The sequence below is a fragment of the Macaca mulatta genome, chromosome 7 (genome assembly GCF_049350105.2).
Source record: "Macaca mulatta isolate MMU2019108-1 chromosome 7, T2T-MMU8v2.0, whole genome shotgun sequence".
In the NCBI taxonomy this organism is placed as follows: domain Eukaryota; kingdom Metazoa; phylum Chordata; class Mammalia; order Primates; family Cercopithecidae; genus Macaca; species Macaca mulatta.
Window position 1 is genome coordinate 104,969,777 of NC_133412.1, and position 19,380 is coordinate 104,989,156.

General features: G+C 37.7%; 1 protein-coding gene across 1 annotated transcript in view; it reads left to right on the forward strand.

The window, feature by feature from the left end:
• Nucleotides 1-19,380, forward strand: part of NUBPL (NUBP iron-sulfur cluster assembly factor, mitochondrial) — a 295,919-nt gene that overhangs the window by 276,228 nt on the left and 311 nt on the right. The gene's annotated exons all lie outside the window — the stretch shown is intronic.

Below are 19,380 nucleotides of genomic sequence, written 5' to 3' on the forward strand. Positions count from 1 at the left end.
GATATGAATAGGCAGTTCTCAAAAGAAGATATATAAATGGCCAACAAACATATGAAAAAATGCTCAACATCACTAATGATCAGGGAAATGCAAATCAAAACCACAATGCAATACCACCTTACTCCTGCAAGAATGGCCATAGTCAAAAAAGCAAAAAACGGTAGATGTTGGCATGGATGTGGTGATCAGGGAACACTTCTACACTGCTTGTGGGAATGTAAACTAGTACAGCCGCTATGGAAAACAGTGTGGAGATTCCTTAAAGAACTAAAAGTAGAACTACCATTTGATCCAGTAATCCCGCTACTGGTGTCTACCCAGGGGAAAAGAAGTCCTTATACAAAAAAGATACTTGCACACACATGTTTATAGCAGCATGATTTGCAATTGCAAAATCGTGGAACAGCCCAAATACCCATCAATCAATGAGTGGATAAAGAAACTGTGATATATATACATGATGGGATACTGCTCAGTCATAAAAAGGAATGAATTAACGGCATCCATGGCAACCTGGATGAGATTGGAGACTATTATTCTACGTGAAGTAACTCAGGAATGGAAAGCCAAATGTCATATGTTCTCACTGATATGTGGGAGCTAAGCTATTAGGATGCAAAGGCATAAGAATGATACAGTGGACTTTGGGGACTTAGGGGGAAGGGGGAGGAAGGTGAGGGATAAAAGACTACAAATATGTTACAGTATATACTGTTCAGGTGATGGGCGCACCAAAATCTGACAAATCACCTCTAAAGAACTTACTTACATAACCAAATACCACCTGTACCTCAGTAACCTATGGAAAAATAAAAAATTATAATGAAAATAAATTCAGTGTCCTCTGGAAGACAAAAAGGTGAATGGATAAACAGTTTGCTACTATACAATAGAATACTTCTCAGCAATAAAATGGAATTTTGGTTATTGATACAATAACATAAATGATTCCTAAAATAATAATGCTGAATGAAAGAGGCAGACAGAAAAGAGTACAACTTGTATAATTCCATTTATATACAGTTCTAGAAAATGCAAACTTAACTACTTGACAAAGTAGATCAGTGGGTACCTGGAGACAGATACTGAGAGAGAAAGGAAAGAGAAAACTTTTGGAAGTGATAGAAGTGTTCACTAACTTGATTCTGGTAAAGGTTTCATGGGTGTATACAAAGGGGAAAGTTCATCAAATTGTACACTTTAAATATGTGCAACTTATGCATCAGTTATACTTCAATAAATCTATTAAAAAGTGATGTATTAATATATTGCTTTCTGATATTTGATTTAGTTAAACCTTTTTGAGTGCCTGAAATGTCACAATTTTCATATATGGTTATTTTCAAATCCCTTTTTCAAAGCCTTTTTTAAATTAAAAATACCTTATTCAAACTAGATGAGCATTCTCTCATTCTAGAGGAGCTAGTTTGAGTGACTTCTGACATTTGAAGTTCGGGTTGAAACTTGAAATATAATCAATTAAGTTATTTGCTTTCTTTTCTTACTTTGCCACATCCTAGGAGCAGCAAATTGTTTTCACATTTAAAACTTTTTTAAATAATTGGGCTTAAAGTTTATATAGAGTATAGTTATGCTAGAACTTGATTATGGACCACTTTTTAATCAAAAACTCTAATTTATATAACATTTAAACCCAATCTTCAGTTTAAAGTTTCTAAAAGTGCTCTATAAACCTTGTTAAACTCTAATTTTGGATGACCTATCTAAATATTGATGTGCCATACTTTCAGCTTATTAATGGAAAAATAGCCTACTTTTTTCTCCATGAATGTTAGGTTGCTCACAACAGATAACTTGGTTAATAGAAAAAGGATTTTTAATACAAAATCATGTTCTTTAATTTAAAAAAAGACAAAAAGTGTCTGTGCATTTAAAGATTTTTAAAAACTACTTCCCTGATGTTTATTCTTTTTAATCTTTTTTTTTTTTTTTTTTTTTTTTTTTTTTTTTTTTGAGACGGAGTCTTGCTCTGTCACCCAGGCTGGAGTGCAGTGGCCGGATCTCAGCTCACTGCAAGCTCCTCCTCTCGGGTTCATGCCATTCTCCTGCCTCAGCCTCCCAAGTAGCTGGGACTACAGGCACCCGCCACTTCGCCCGGCTAGTTTTTTGTATTTTTTAGTAGAGACGGGGTTTCACCGTATTAGCCAGGATGGTCTCGATCTCCTGACCTCATGATCCGCCCGTCTCGGCCTCCCAAAGTGCTGGGATTACAGGCTTGAGCCACCGCGCCCGGCCCTTTTTAATCTTTTATAGATATTTTAAGTTCCATAGTTGTTAGTTTTTGTTTCAGCTCATTCACACCCTATGACTTTGGTAATTTTTATACTGCAAATTAGTTTAGGCCTGTATGATAACATCAGTTATCTCTTAAAAATTAAATATATCAAGCAACTTTTATTCTTATTATTTAATTTGCAAAATAAGATAGGAAAAATAAATTATCTTCAACTATATCTATTTCAACCATTTACAAAACATTTTGAAGAGTATGGGTGTTGCAGCTGTTGAACTGTTGTTTAAACATTATTTCTCACACTGTGCCTAATGGATTTAATTATGGTTCACACAGTTGTTTCTTCAGATGAAGAGCTATACAGATACATTGTAAACCACCATGAGAACATGTTATTAGGCTGTCTCCCCTGATGAAGGTATTTTCTAATTATATTGTAAAAGTCCCTTGCAAATCAATTCCATTGAGCACTGGCTTTCTCTTATAGTTCACTAATCATTGTTACATACCTAGCTTAAGTACAACAGAAAGCCAGCATATTCAAACTAGAAGGCTTTATTGTGACTCGACCCAAAGATTGGCAATAGTGACTAGGCCGAAATACATTTATATTGAGAAGAACCAATCAAAACTATTTCTTCAACTCTTAGCCAACCTGTGCTTGCCCCTAGGGAGCTCATACTTTAATTGAGGACACTAAACTATCACAAAGAAAGTAAATTTTAATAAGAGCCAGAATGCGACTTTTAGTACATTAGTTGTTTTAAAGAAATAAGATCTGGAATCAGGTGTGAAGAATAGATGGTTGGATATGTTAAAATAATATGAGCAAAGAAATGAGAGGGTAGGAGTGGACTGAAATGATATACATGGGGAAACCAGTCTACCTAAGAGACACAGTTTCATATTTGAAAGTAACAGGTGATAGGATGGAAAAATAGGACTAATCAGACTGAATAGCATAAATAACATGATGTGCAGTTTCACCTTGATACAATGGCCCGTCGTAAGATTTTTAAAAATATTTTTTATTTATAATGAATACCTTTCAAACTTCCAGACAAAATTTAAAATGTACAAAAAGGGATTTCTTGAAAAGTAATTCTCCCTCTTAATAGAGCCTAACAAACTGATTTAAAAATTTATGTGAAGAGCAGAGGTCCAAGAATAGCTGAGAAACTCCAGAAGGAGAAGGCGGGGGAGAGGAAGCATTCCCTATCGGATAACAAAGACTTACTATAAATCTATACTTATTAAAACAGTTTGATGTTGATACAGGGATAGAAAACTTTAAAAATAGAGAGTCCAGAAATGATCTATGTGTATTTGAATACTTGACTTATGACAAAATGGGTATTGAAGATCCTGAGGAACCAGTGCCCGGATATCTAAGGGGGAAGAATGGAACCCTACCTCATGCCATACAAAAAAACCAATTTTTATGGCAAAATTATAAAATTTAGAAGAAAATATAGGACTTGTCTGACTTTGGGAAGGAAGAATCTCTTAAGCAAGATACAAAAAGTGCTAATCATAAAAGGTTGATAAATTCGTGTACATTGCAATTAATATCTCTTCAGTAAAATACATCATATAATCACAAACTGAGAGGACATTTGAAGTGCCTATAACCATCAAAGATCTGGTCATTTGAAATAATTTGAGAACTCCTACAAATCAATAAGGAAAAAAGGGATAATATAACTTAATTGAAAACTGAGCAATAGAAACAAACAGGCATTTCACAGAAGAGAAAAGATGAATGGCCAATAAATGTAAGAAAAGAAGCCAATCCTAGTACTAATCAGGAAAATGCAAATCAAAAGCAACAAGGTACCATTTTACACTTGCTAAACTGTAAAAATTTTGAAGTCTGAAAAAGTGTTAGAAGCAATGTGTTTCAGACATAGCTAAAAGGAGTGGTAAAGTAGTCATTTTGGGGAACACTTTGTTGTAATATTCAAGTCACATAACTTACTGTATTTCTGGGTATTTCCTAGAAAATTTCTTGCACATGTGTCCCAGAAGACATATATGAGAATGTTTACGGTGGCACTGTTCAGAGTAGCAAAAACCTGCAAATAACCCATTTGTCTGGTGCTATGGTTAGAATGTTTTTGTCCCCTTAAAATTCATATGCTGAAATCCTAACCCCTAAGGTGATAATATCAGGAGGTGGGGACTTTTGAGAGGTTTTTAAGTCAAAATAATGGAGCCCTCATGATTGGTATCAGTGCCCTTATGAAAGAAACCCCGGAGAGTTAGCTAATCCCTCCTTTCTACCATGTGAAGTTACAGTGAAAAGACAGCCATCTGTGAAGTGGCCCTCACCAGACACTGTAATCTTGGACTTCCCAGCTTCCAGAACTTTGAGAAATAAATTTCTATTATTTATAAACTACCCAATCTGTGGTATCTATTTGGGTGGCAGCCGAACAGGCTAAGACACCAGGTGACAGAAGAATGGATAAATTCATTGTAGTACAGTCACACAGAATATTATACAGCCAGTGATAATGAACTACAGCTACTTTTTAAAAATTGATGAATCTTAGAAATATGATGTGTGAAAATTGCATGTTACATAAGACCATTTTATAAAGCTCAAAAATAAGAAAAACTACCTAGTATCTGGGTTAGCGATGTGTATGTGATAAAAAATATTTTTAACCTATGGGAATGACAAATATTAAAATCAGGTAACAGTTACTTCTAGGGCATGAGACAGGGGCGTGGGCTGGAAAGGAACACAAGGGTAGATATGGTATTGGTAAACTAGACTTTTTTTAAGTTGGAGGGTAGGTGGGAATCGTGGGTATTGTTTGCTTTTTAACGTACTCGTATGTATTCTTTTGTATGTATGAAATATAACAAAAATATCATTTGGAGAAATATGTATACCCTCCTCATTCAACCACACATTTCCCTTCTGCAGAGGCTTGTTAATTATTAATTATGGAGCATCCATACAGTGGAATATAATGCAGCTATTTAAAAACAATGAAGAGCTTCCAACATTCTGAAATGGAATGACCACTGGGTTACATATTAAGAGAAAAAAATGTGTGTGGAATGCTACCATTTACATTAAAACATGTACATAAACATATATTTGTGTGTGCATACATCAACTATCTCTGTAAGGTTACCAAGAAACTGGCAGTCATAAACTCTTGACTCTGAGTATGAATTATAGAAACCATATGTAGGAAATGAGGTGGTACCTGCAAGGTGGTGGGGTCGGGGTGGGCCAAAGGAGGGGTGTTCAGTAACAAAACCAGGAAGAACCACTAGTAAATCATCACAAGATTCAGCCCTGAGGGAACAAGGATCTGAAAAAGGGTAATGGCTGTGGGACTGCAAGGTAGAGCATACAGAAGTTAAATATGTATTTTAATGCTGTAAATGGTTAAAAAGTGCAGTCTGCACAATTACATCATATAAAGCCACATATCTAATCTATTAAATGCAATGTATTTTTTATTAATGACCTGTTCAAGATGTAGTCATAATGTCTTCAAAAGGGCTTGTGGAATCTCCATTTGTATTAAAACCAGGATAAATCTCTTCAAAATCTGAAATTCTTCTGGATTTACTCCACAGAAACTACTTTTTGACCTTTCATCTTGAGAAAAGCATGCTTTCTGTCTTCGGTGGAATTATAAAAGTGTTTGCCTCCTAATGTTCCCTAAGTAGCAATGCCAAAAAATACCCTTCTAAGTGGATATTTTAAGTAAAAGTACTTTTAAGCCAGAAAGTAGATATTATAAGATTATTCTCTTGCCATCTATAATTAAGTTTAATGAAAATACTATATTTTAGTTCATTCAGGCTACTATAAAAAAATACTATAGACTGGGTAGTTTATAAACAACAGAAATTTCCTTCTCACAGTTCGGGAGGCTGAGAAGTCCAAGATAAGGGTGCCAGCAGGTTCAGTGTCTGGTGAGGGCTTATTTTCTCTGCTTCAAGATGGTGTCTTCTTGCTGCATCCCCACATGGCCGAAGGTGAAGGGGTGACCAAGCTTCCTCAGGCCTCTTTTATAAAGGCACTAATCTCATTCATAAGGGTGGAGCTCTCATGACCTAATCATCTCCCTAAGGTCCCTCCTCTTAATACCACATTGGAGAGTTAATCTTGGGAGGACACATTCAGACTGTAGCATACTATAAACTTTTTCTTCCCAATTACATTATGCTGTAAATTTTTACATATCTATAGTATTGGATAGGTGACTTTTCCTAAGCTGTGCCATCAATATTGACATGCCCATGTGGTTACTAATTTTCAGTAGAAACTGCTGGCACTCTAACCTGCGTCCTATCTACCTTTTCTTCTTTCGCATCCTTCATCCCTCCTTTCTTCAGCACTCTTTGCTGTCATCACTCTTCTTGCAGTTGTTCTTTTTGCCAAAATGAGGGCAGGAGCTAGTTGTATGCAGACATATTGATTGTAGTGTGTGTGGCTTTCTGCTGTCCTGTTTCCATGAGCCTAGGAGGGAGTCGTCACTCTCACCAGTACAAATTGATTACTTCTTGTTGGAGTACTGAGCCTTTGAACATCTGTTTTTCTTTACGTCATTTATGGGACTCAGAGATCCACTTGAAGCTTTTTTTTCTCATCCCACAGGGATTTTCTAAAACTTGTGTTATTTCCTGTGGCCCAGAGATTGTTTCATTTTCCTGCAAGAGAGGGGAAAAGGATCTAAATGCTTCCTGTGATTGCATAAAGTTTATTTTAGGAACTAAAATCTGTAGTATTTTTTTTCCTATTGTACACTGTTTTCCTTGCTGAAGAATTTCTGGGGAATATTGGGCGATGTTTACTTCTTGCACCAAGGAAATGTTTCACTTACTGACTAGAAAGTTTTAAAATCAGTATTCTATGGCCCTCGAGTTGAAAGTCCAGGTTTGATGTGTTTTGTGGAGGAGGAACAAAACATTTATCTGAATTTCTCTCCTTTGTCAAGTTGCTAGCATTCAAGATTGTTGCCTGAAACAGCATTATTTAGTCTCCCTCTACACTAACCAGCTTTTATAAATACTATACATAAAGTCACCAATAAACAAAAGTATGAATACCTTTTATTAGCTTATATATCTTTTTGTGGTAAGGAAAGCTTTTACTGTCTTGAATTAGCAAGTATAGTAATTGTTTTCTGTTGAATCTGAAAGATTTCTTGTCTTTTGTTGTGAGGAATTTTCATAGAAACATTTTTTTTATTTATCTGAAGCTTCTGATTAATTACAGTTTACAGCAAATTATCAAAATGAAGATTCATAATCATTTATTATTGAAAAAGGGTAGGACACAGGAACTCTTTAGTCAAATTTCTTTTTATAAAATGAGTGTTGAAAGGATGGGAAAATATTCCACGTAAACATTTAGGTTGGAACTTGTATAATCCATTTTTGTTTCTGAATGATGAATTTATTGCCATGCTTTTTAGAATGCTTCAGTGTCTTGAGCTTTTAGAAACAAGTGTGTATGTGACTTGCTTGTGCATTTTCTTTCTTCTTTTTTTTTTTTTTTTTTTTTTGAGACAAGGTCTCACTGCAACCTCTGCCTGCTAGGCTCAGGCTATTCTCCCACCTCAGCCTCCCTAGTAGCTGGAACTATAGGCATGTACCACCATACCTGGGTAATTTTTGTATTTTTTTGTAGAGACTGGGTTTCACCATGTTGCCCAGGCTGGTCTCAAAACTCATGAGCTCAAGCGATGGCCCCCTCTCGGCCTCCCAAAGTGCTAGGATTATAGGTGCCCCTCGCTGCTTGTGCATTTTCTAATAGCATCTTTTCCAAATGCAGAATAGAGCTGCCACTTCAGTTTTGGTTTCACTGAACAATTCTGTTGATAAAGATCCTTATTGCAAACCAGTTTTCCTTAACAGTTCATAGGAATTCTGGCATGCTATTATTTAAGCAGTAAATGCAGGAGTTATCAGTCCGCATGTAAGTAAGATTAGTCACCATCTCCAAAATTGGTATGAGAAAGGGGGAAGGGATTGATTTCCTGATGATACGAGCGTCCAAATTGTGGGAATAATTTCCTCTTTGTGTAGTTAATTTATTTGTGCTTGAAAGTACTTTACCAACATGAACTTCTTTTCCTGTATTTTTTCATATATTGGTAAGTCGAAAGGTGCCATTTTCAGGTGGAACAAACAGGTTTGGAAACTTCAATAAATTTGCCTAGGTAAGACCATCAAAGGAAAACCTACTCAGGAAGTCAGGACAAGCCTTTATTAGCTGGAAGAGTCCACACTATTAAGTGGATATCAATTGATATGGGGAAGATTCTATACTCATTGCCATACATTATCCATAAAAATTTCTTTGCTTTACTTTCTAGAGTACTAGGTATGAATTTGAAAGGAAATTTTAATTCAAACAGGTATTCCAGATAAATTAGAATGAATTTGAGTGGCATTCCTGTTGAATTAAACATTAATCAATAATATAATTTTGACTTATTTCTTTTATTTATTTGCCATTTCCCTCATTTGGAAGATTTGTTTTATTTTATAGCTTTAAAGAAATACTTAGGCCAGGCATGGTGGCTCACGCCTGCAATCCTAGCACTTTGGGAGGCTGAGGCAGGAGGATCATGAGGTCAGGAGATCGAGACCATCCTGGCTAACAGGTGAAACTCCTTCTCTACTAAAAATATAAAAAATTGGCCGGGTGTGGTGGCGGGCACCAGTAGTTCCAGCTACTCCAGAGGCTGAGGCAGAAGAATCGCTTGAACCCAGGAGGCGGAGGTTGCAGTGAGTCAAGAACGCACCACTGCACTCCAGCCTGAGCGTCAGTGCAAGACTCTGTCTCAAAAAAAAAGGAAATACTTTCTTTCTTCAGCTTCATTGCTCATGTATATCTGGCTTTTATAATAGTGGTTGGGGGAAGTTAACAAGAGAGGTTGGCATCTGGAAGAAATGAGGAGTTTGCTTCTTGATTTCCCCACCATGGATGGAGGGTGGTGAAGAGGAAGTGTGGAGTGCTTGAAGTGATTAAATTTGCTGGGCCATCTGGTCATCAGGAAAAAGCTGTGTTTTCAATTTCACAGTGAATGAGAAGTTTATTAAGGAAGGAAGAAGGAAGCCAAATTTAGTTTAAGGAAGAAAAGAATTAGTTTAAGGAAGAAAATAATCATACTTTTCATAATCATAAAAGAAATCATATTTCTGCCGTGAAGAGCTTCAGCTTGCTTAATTGTAAAAAGAAGGCTCACCTGTTGAAGACTGTCCACAGGTGGAACTGTGTAATAGTGCTGTCTGTATCACTAGGGAGAACTGGGAGACAGTCGTTTGGGAAGATGAACGAACATGTGAGGGTAGTCTCTTGCCGTGGAGTTGCTCCAGTCCCCTAACGTCTCTGCCCATCCCCATACAATTATTATGAAGGGAAGAAAATGAGTCCAAGGGGTAAATTTTTCTCAGGCCAAGGAAAAAAATTTATTTATGTAATGCCTCGTTCCTTAAATTTTGTTGCCAAAGTCTCTGATCTAGTTATCAGTTGGAAAGCCATGAATCAATGTAATTGACGGGCATCTATCTCCTCATCTGTTTATTGAACTGCCTCATAAACATTAAAACCAGGCTCACGTATTATTTACCAATTTTAAAATAACATACTAAGTTCAAGAAAGGCTGTAGGAAGAAAATCAAGACTGGTACAAGAAGTTAGTGCAAAAATCATGTATTTGCTGTAAACATTGAAACTGGAAATCTGGCAGAGACATGGCAATGGACACAGGTATGCAAAAAATGAAGAGCCTGGAAGTGAGTCACCTACTGCAGGCTTATCATCATCTCTGCAAGTAATTAATACAATTATTTTATGCTACCTGTATTGAATCCAGAATGCTCAAATACTGGGATGTGATTGAGATTGAGCAGCCTGAAACTTTTTAAAGGATTTGTAGAAATTACGATTCCAAGAAAAGTGAAGATTGCTTTATTCAAGGAACAACTAATTACTAAGGATAGGATTAACTTTCCCTAACCTTTAGGAGACAATTACCCAGATGGCCTTTGGTATATTAGGAATGTTTATCAAATTCAGAATTCTTTTGGGGTTTATTTGAAGCCTTCAGTATACGTAAAGAGTTGGGGCCAGGAGCAGAATGCCAAGCAAGAAGAATGGAATGTGCAGAGGCTTGAATGACGAGAGCTTACAGACTACAGACAAGGTCACAGTGGCTGATGACTGGCTGGTCTGGGCTGAGAAGTTGAGCTGGGAAGGTACAAAGAGCCAGGTTATGCAGGGCACTAATGCCATGCGAAGGAGTTAGACATTTGCTACAGATGATATCGAAGAATTTTACCAGGCAGCCCTCCCCGTCTGCTGACATCCTGGCTTGCAATCTTTTCTCTCTCCATTTCAAACCCATGCTCAAGCCTGGTGCACTGCTTTCATGTGCATGTGGACGACCCATACCATGCCTGAGTCTCAAAGGCCTGTTCAATTTCCAAGTTATCTACCTCTACACCTCTGGTTTTGTTTTCACTCAAATCCACTCTTCATCTGAAATCTGAAACTCTCCTAACCGTAAGTGTAGTAACTTTCGTCTTTCCCACATTCCATTGCCTTCACTGAATGTGCTATTCAGGACTCTGGTGCCTTGATGTCCCTTCACCTTGTCCTTCTCCTCTCTCCATACTTACCTTCTGTTTTTGTCAGGGTTCTCTAGAGACACAGAATCAATAGGACGTGTATAGAAATAAAAGAGAAATTTATTTTCAGGAATTGGCTTACATGATTACCAAGGCTGAGAGGCCCAAAATATGCAAGATGAGCTGGCAGGATGGAGACTCAGGGAGGATCCAGTGTTGTGGTTCAAATACAAAGACTGTCTGTTGGCAGAATTCCTTGTTGTTTAGGGGAGTTCAGTCTTTATTCAGGCCTTCAGCTGGTTGGATGAGGCCCACCCACATCATGGGGGACAGTGTGTTTTCCTAAAAGTGCACCGATTTAAATATTCATCTCATCTAAAAAGCACTCTCACAAAAACATCCAGAATTATGTTTGACCACGTATCTAACACTGTGGCCCAGCTGAGTTTCCTTTCTTTTCCAGCCTAGACGTACCTGGTGAATGATTTCATTTGCTTCTCCCTTTACTCCCTTACCTTGTTGTGTAACCACTACCTTTGCTTTGTTAATGCCAAAGCTTGTATCACTCCTGCAATCCGCTGCTGCTTCTAAAACTGCTCCACACAAGAAAACCACAAACTCAGGTGTAATGGTGCTACAACAAATGTGTGGTCTCCAGCTTCAGATGGGCCTGCAGGGTTGCTAGGAAGTGCTTGTGTGGTCCCGGTCAGCTCCCTCTCCATTCCCACAGAGGCTGTCTCAGACCTAAATGGTTCTATGGAGTCCCTGACCCATACCTGTCTCTCTCTCTCTCTCTCTCTCTCTCTTTCTCTCTCTCTTTGTCTCTCTCTCTCTCTCTCTGTCTCACTTGCTTTCTGTCTCAGCAGTTGAACTTACCTGTTACTCTGCAGTGAAAAGTGTGGTCTCAGGCATGAACCACCTTCAACTTGCTGCTCTTCATCCCTGTCCTAACCATTTGAATAATCTTGGCTTGCTCACATCAGAGAATGTTAGGAGCAGATAAAAAGCCCATAGACGTTTATACTTAGTCTTCAGCATCCATCCAGAGCAACTCTGCCTCTTTTCAGTTTTGACTTTCCTGGTGCCTCGATTCCTTGCCCCATTTTCCCATTTTCTGCCTTCTACTTGCCACCTTGTTTCTTCAATTTATGCCTCAATTTGAACTCAGCATGCTGGCTTTGACCTTCATACTCCTCAAGGTCACAGATTCTGGTGGCTACTCTCCTCAGGGTGGAAGACAGTGGCAGTGGCTGGAGAGGCCTGCATTCAATTCCTGTATCTGTGGCTTGGCTGGATAACATGGCTTATTCAGAACTGTAGAGTTCCTAAGGATTTTGGTGGTCCTATGTCTAACATGACACCTTGCAGTTCTCACTGCTAGCCTCTCAGCAGCCAGCCAATGCTTGTGGCAATTACAAATCTCCAAGAGGACTTCCTGATACCCTCTGGTATACCAAGAAGCTGTACAAAAAAGCATTTCAGTCAGTTCTCATCTCTGTGGAGTGGGAGACCAGTTTGGATCTCCTCCAGACATACATCATCCACCCATATAGGCCAGAAATGCTTAGCTCACCACTGGAGTCTCTTTGGAGGGCAGAGTTCATTACCAATTACCTGCCTCCTAACTGCACCTGCCCCTTCCATGGTAGGCTGTTACATCTTTCAACTTGCCTCACCTGCTAAATATCCACTTTCAACTCCTACATCTGGTCCCAAAACCCAGGCTAGGAAACCTGAGTAGAATTTAGAAAAGGCAGGACATCTGGATGTGGTTGGGCAGATGGTACCAGTCATGGAGAGATGGGAATAAGAAAAGTAGCAGGACGTTTGAAGAGGAAGATGACAAGTGACTGTGGCCATGTTTAATCTCAAAATTAGAGAACTCAATGAATGAATGAATGAGTCAGTAAATTATCCTTGAGAGGGAGTTAAATTCTTGGGAGTGTCCCGTATCTTCCTCAGCCTGCTTACAAATTAACGGAGCAATGTGTAATCATTGTGACCTCCTGAGGGGCTTCTATTATGCATAGGTTGTACAGTCTGACTTACTGTATTCCCTCCCCTCCAGATCATGAGGGTTCCCTTCTTATCTCATAAGTTGTTAAAACAAAAGGAACAGTACTAATCACCTTAATCCCAGTCATTTAAACAAAAGGGATTTGTTATATGTAACTGAAAAGTTCCCACTCAAATTGTCTTGTTGTAACAGGAATACCATACACACTCATCAGAGATAAGTCCTGACTCATGGTAGCTTTAGCAGTCTGTCAGTCTCTTTGTACTATGATATCTTACCATCTTTGCCTAACTGTTGATAGTCTGCAGCTCGTCACACACAAGGAGACTCAGAAGCTGGTGAACTAAAAAGAGGAGAAAATACCTCTAAGGTCACCAACCAATCAGTTTTATTATTTAGGTCAAGTATATAGTTTCTACAGAACCATTACCCAAGGTTCCTCAAAAATACCTCTGTCTGTTTATTCACAGTTAATCTAAGTATGTAGCATCATTGCTCTTTTAAATGATAGTCAGCAAGGAGAGAGAATAATGAGGACAGGACCTAACTGTTCTGCAGGCATCTAGGAGGGTCTGAAATTGTTAGTTGCCATTTGCAACATTGGTTAGCATCAGAAACAAGCATGAAAGAAAACATGTGCTGAGACACCTCCCAAGTATATCTCTGGATTGAGAACCTGGCTCACTTCTCACACAAAGGCGCTCTCTTAAATGCCATTTTATGAATTAGTGATGGCACATGGCAAGCATGTGTGTGTATGTGTACGTGTACACGCACACACTTGAATGCTAAACATTCGAAGCCTTGCAGACCTCTATACCATTAGAGTAACAGTGTCAGGAAACCAGCTCCTTATCCAGCCTGGAGCTCAGAACAGAGCTGGGCTGCAGATAGAGTTCTGGGAGTCATTGGTATGCTGGTGGAAGTTGAAGCATCTTAGGTATCTTTTGTATCTTTCAGCTTCCAAATTTTTTAATTTCAAAAATTCAGCAGACAATGTTGACTCTTTAAGGCATATTGCAGTTTCTTCCATTATCACATGGTTGTGTACACCACTGCTATAAAGTATAAATAAACTTTTAATGGAAAAATAAAGAAAGAAAACATTGTGAAATTTAAAAAGAGGAACTTCTTAAAACTATTTTTAATGATTTTATGAGGTTGGAGAGTGAACAGAGATCCTCTAAGTGTCTTACAAGAATGAAATCCTTGAAGAGTTTGCAGTCACCAAAAAAAAAAAAAAGTCAATAGAATACATAGAAAAGTGGATAAGTCAATTGTCCTGCTTTTGAAATACTAAAGTACATCTAAAGGTACACCTAAATACAAAATTAAAGAGAACTCAATGAATGAATATGTGAGTGAATGCATGAGTCAGTGAGTTCTCCTTGAGAGTGAGTTAAGCTCTTAGGAATGTCCTAAGAGCCTACTTACAAATTAATACCCTGATGCTTGATATGGTTTGGCTCTTTACCCCCATCAAAAATATCACCTTGCATTGTAATAATCCCCATGTGTCAAGGGCGAGGCCAGGTGGAGGTGATAGTGAGTGCGTTTTCACGAGATCTGATGGTTTTATAAGCACCTGGCATTTCCCCTGCTGGCACTCATTCTCTGTATGGTTGTCCTGTGAAGAGGAGCCTTCCATCATGACTGTAAGTTTTCTGAGGCCTCCCCAGCCATGCAGAACTGTGAGTCGATTAAGCCTCTTTTTTAAAACAAATTATGCAGTCTTGGGTGTTTCCCCATAGCAGCGTGAGAACAGACTAATACAGTGCTCCTTTAGTGCCTGAGGGTCTCTTGTTATTCCTAAGCCAAAAGTAAAAAATGAAGGCTCTAAATTCCCTATTAATTCATTAATTAACTCTACATTATTTTGTCAAGTGCCACCAAGGAACCACTGTCAGTCATTCAGTTTTCTTTTTTCTTTTTATCTAATGTATAGAGCTGTTCTAGATAACATTTTTTCATTCATTCTGTGTGTCAGCTCTCTAAGAGAGGTGAAGTCCCCAGGCCAGGAGACCAAACTCTCAAGATCTATTGGTGGCAACGGATCTTATGTTGATGAAACCAAATATGTTTTGCTGAGAATATTGATAAATCAATTCCGTTTTATTGAGGGCTGTTTGCAGCGATAGGTGGTCAAATACAAGAAGGAAGATAAATATGGATGATCCTGGCATCTGTGCCCCTGACATTCTTTTTATTACTTTAATATTTTTCTGCACAGTGTATAAGTGAGGATGGGTGCCAAACTGTGTTTAATTTTCCTATGTCTCCTGGAATTGCAGTTGTTAGCTTTATGTACTAATTCTTAAACGAAAGGATACTTTTCCCTATGAAGATGTGATGCTTCTATTTGATAATTTGATTCCTACTTTCTAAACAGGTAACAGTTAAACTTTAATTAATGGGTATATATGTTTAATGAGATATATGGACTAATTGAAATACAGAATTATTGAAACCTTCCTTCCTGAAACAAAATTTTTATATCTACCTGCCTTAATAAATTATATCCAGTATAGTCTGTTTATCTTCCTTTGATTAATCTGGATTTTGTCATTCTTCAGGATAAAAACAATCATTTATCCTTCTACTATGGTATATATGTACACATGGAGAAAGTAATTTCACTCTATTTCCAGGATCTAGCCTCAGAATTGGAGTTACAGCAATAACTACAATCCTTTATTCCCATTTGTTTTCTTTTGGTTGCCTCTTTAACCTCAGGGCTGACAATACTGGCCCAAATTCAATTTCACTGGGGATTTAGTTATTTGAGGTTTTAAAAATCACTGTTAATCTTTTTTTTCTATTTCAGTTGGAAGTCATACATTTTAGTAAAATATATCTAAGTTGCTGACTAAGCCAAAGAAATGAATGTTCTCTAAGTTCTAGAAAGCATGTAAGTTTTAAACCAAATTTGGAATTAGATTCCCTTAGATGTGCATTTATCTGCTGGTTGAATGGTGTAATTGTCTCTAGCTTTCTACTAACTCTTCATTCATTGTTAAGTCAATGAATATTTATTAAGTGTCTACAATCTGTCAGACAGTGTGTGAGATACTGGGGAACACATAGGTGGCAAACCACAATCTCTGCCCTCAGTTTACTTATAAGGCTAGTGGAGTTCATCAGACAGGAATTCTGTCTTCAGCATCACTGGCTGAAAAATTAAGGCTAGATTTCAAGTTCGTTATTTTTCAGTCAATAAAAAAGCAGAATTTTAGCAGCCTTCCTGGAAAACTCAAGGTGGCCTCTGGCTGCTAAAGTTTGCAAGAGGCTTCAACATATGATTTTTCTGTATCAGTGGTTCTTAAACTCTAATATGCCTGGAATGACTGAAGAGCCTGTTAAAATAGATTGTGGGGCCTTACCCCAGAGGTTCTGATTCAGTAGGTCTAGGGTTGGATGGTGAGGAGGTAGATTTGCATTTCTAAGTCCACAGATGCTGCTGTTTTGGGGACCACACTTTGAGAACTGCTGGTTTAAATTATCATGTTCCTTAACAGACCCTCCTTCCAGTGATGACAATGATGTTAATAATGATGATGAGAATGGGTCACATTTAGTGAGTTCTTGAGTGTCAGGTATTTTGCCCTTTACAAATAAAGTACAGCCAATCTTCACAACAACCTAATGAAACAGGTGTGATGACTTTCCTTATTCTACACATGAAGAAATGAACATTTGAAGAGGTTAATTTGCCCACAGTCACAGAGCTAGTAAGCGACAAAGGCCAGGATTTGAGTTTAAATCCTTCCGATACATGTCTGCTCCAGCCACCATTCTCTCCTGCCTTCCTGTGATGGCCAGCACACCTGCAGCAATGGAATGGGGCAATCATGATCTCCTTGGGAGACACCATAGGCATCTCTTTGACCTGTCGTCATGTGCACCTGCACCTTAGGGGATTCTGAATACATGATTCTTTAGGCTCTTGTGACAGAACTTCTCTTAGTAATCTATTCTAGAGGTTAATATGCTTTTTTGACAGGAAATTTTCTTTTTAATTGGATAAAATATTTCTGTTTTATAGATTTTTTTAAAGCTATTAAATCATCAAAATTTAGATAACTGTAGCACAATACCCTGGTTAAATTGACCACAGCTCTAGATGAAACAAGATTTGAGAGTGAGGACTGGAACATGTCTGTGTTTTTTCTGGAAGGTCATACACCCCCTTTCCGTTCCTCATCCTTTTACAACTCTTCAAAAGGTGTCTGCAAAATTATCTTGAGCTTTCCTGACCTGTCTCAGTTAAAGTAGTTTTTGGACTATCTCCTGACATAAAAATAGTAATTACCCCGTATATTAATTAATACTTCTCTCAGGAGGGTTTGATAATCTTCCTTCCCCTCAGGGAAATCAAAGAATGTGCTGGTGGTCCATCAGCTTCCTGGGAAATGCATCTGGCTTTCTGGTTAGCCATCATAGTCTTTGGTGGGGAATTGTTCCCATCTCCTGACCCTGCACCAGACTCTGCTTCTACCTAGAAAAATGAGAATGCCTCCCTTCCCTCCTCCTTTCTTTCCTTCTTTCTTTCCTTCCTCTCTCTTTCTGTCTCTCCTTCTCTCTTCTTTTTCTCTTTCTTTGCCTCTTTCTCTGTTTCTTTTTCTCTTTATTTCTCTTTCTTTCTTCTTTTTCTCTTTATTTGTTTTTTTTTTCTTTTTCTTTTTCTCTTTCTCTTTCTTTTTCTTTCTCTTTCTTTCTCTTTCTCTTTTCTTTCTCTTTTTCTTTTCTTTCTCTTTCTTTCTTTCTCTTTCCTTCCTTGCTTCCTTCCTTCATTCCTTCCTTCAAGAAAGTAAAGGAATAAAAGAGTGGCTACTGCATAGGCAGAGCAGCTGGTAAACCCTTTCAGGTAGGAGCTCAGAGGTCCATCCTGTCACCAAATTTGATCTTTATTCTGTTCTTCTTTTTTTCCTTCTTCTTTTTAATCTCCCTTTTTCATTTTCTGATAGAAGATCACTAACCTCTAACCCAGTGAACAGGCAATTTTGTTATTTCCTTTACTCAGTGATTGAGAAAATGGAATGTTCCATTGTGTTCCTTGTCTTAGAATCCTGTTTACATGTCTCAGTTGTTTTTAATGGAAATTGAGGGGCCTCAGCTTTTACTGTTTATTTGCCAGATGTCAAGCTTTAAAAGTTAACTCTCAACCTAGAGACCTTTTTTGCCAGCTAGTAAGACCAAACTACTTTATTTAAGCTTTAGCGAACTCTTCTTCTTCCTTCTTTCTTTTCTTCTCCCTTCTTTTCTCCTCCACCTTCATCATCATCATAATCATCGTCATCAAATAAAACACAGATACTTAAAATAACACAAAACAAGCATATGGCACAATAAATATTTTAAGGTAAACATTCTTGAAACCATAGCCTAGTCAAGAAGTATAACTTTGTTATCCATTCAGAAGGCCCTTCCACGTACCTCATTCCAATCACAGGTCCCTCCTTCCCCACAAAAGTAACTATATCCTGACTTTATCATAATCATTTGATGCATTTTTATAATGTTATCCTACATTTATGTGTCTTTAGGACCATTGTTTAGTCTTGATCATTTTTTAACATCTGATATGCCTTTAGGTCTCTTTTAATTAACAGATACACTCTTCATCCCTTTTGTTTCCTTAAAATTTATGTGGCAGAATCCAGGCTATTTGACCTTTAGAGTTTCCTAAAGTCTGGGTTTTGCTGACTGCAGTCTCTTGGTGCAGTACAACACGTTCCCCATTCCTCTGTATTTCCTGGAAATTGGCAACTGTATCCAGACACTGGATCAGATTTGTGTTTACCCCTTTGGCAAGATTCTAGGTGGTATTTGGCAAGATCATAGGAGGCATTGTGATAGGAACAGTTGTTATGCTTAATGTCTACATCTATTAATTCATTTGGGTAGCAAAGTGGTGCCATTCTATTTCTATTATGTCTTTCCCATTTATTAGTTGGAATGTATTTATAAAGAGATAATTCATTAACTATCAATCCATCAATGGCATAGTTCACATAGGAAAAGAAGACTGAATGCTTGATTCTTTCCCTTTATTTACTTATTCTCAATATAATGAATTACAGTTGGTCCTCCATATCTGTGGGTTCCACATCTGTGGATTCAACCACAGACCAAAAAATATTTGGAAAAAAAAATAGGATGGTTGCATATGTAATGAACATGTACAGACCTTTTTCTTGTCATTATTCCCTAAACAGTATAGTATGACAACTATTTATATAGCATTTACATTGTATTAGGTATTACATACAATCTAAAGTTGATTTAAAGTATACAGGAGGATGTGTGTAGATTATATACAAATACTACATCATTTTCTATAAGGGACTTGAGCACTGTGGATTTTGGTATCCTTGGGGGTCCTGGAACCAATTTCCTCTGGATATTGAAGAACTACTCTGGTTCTGTCTCATTTCAAAGATGACCAATTCGTTTTGTAAAAAATCATTTAAGAACTCATGGATTTAAACCTACTTAA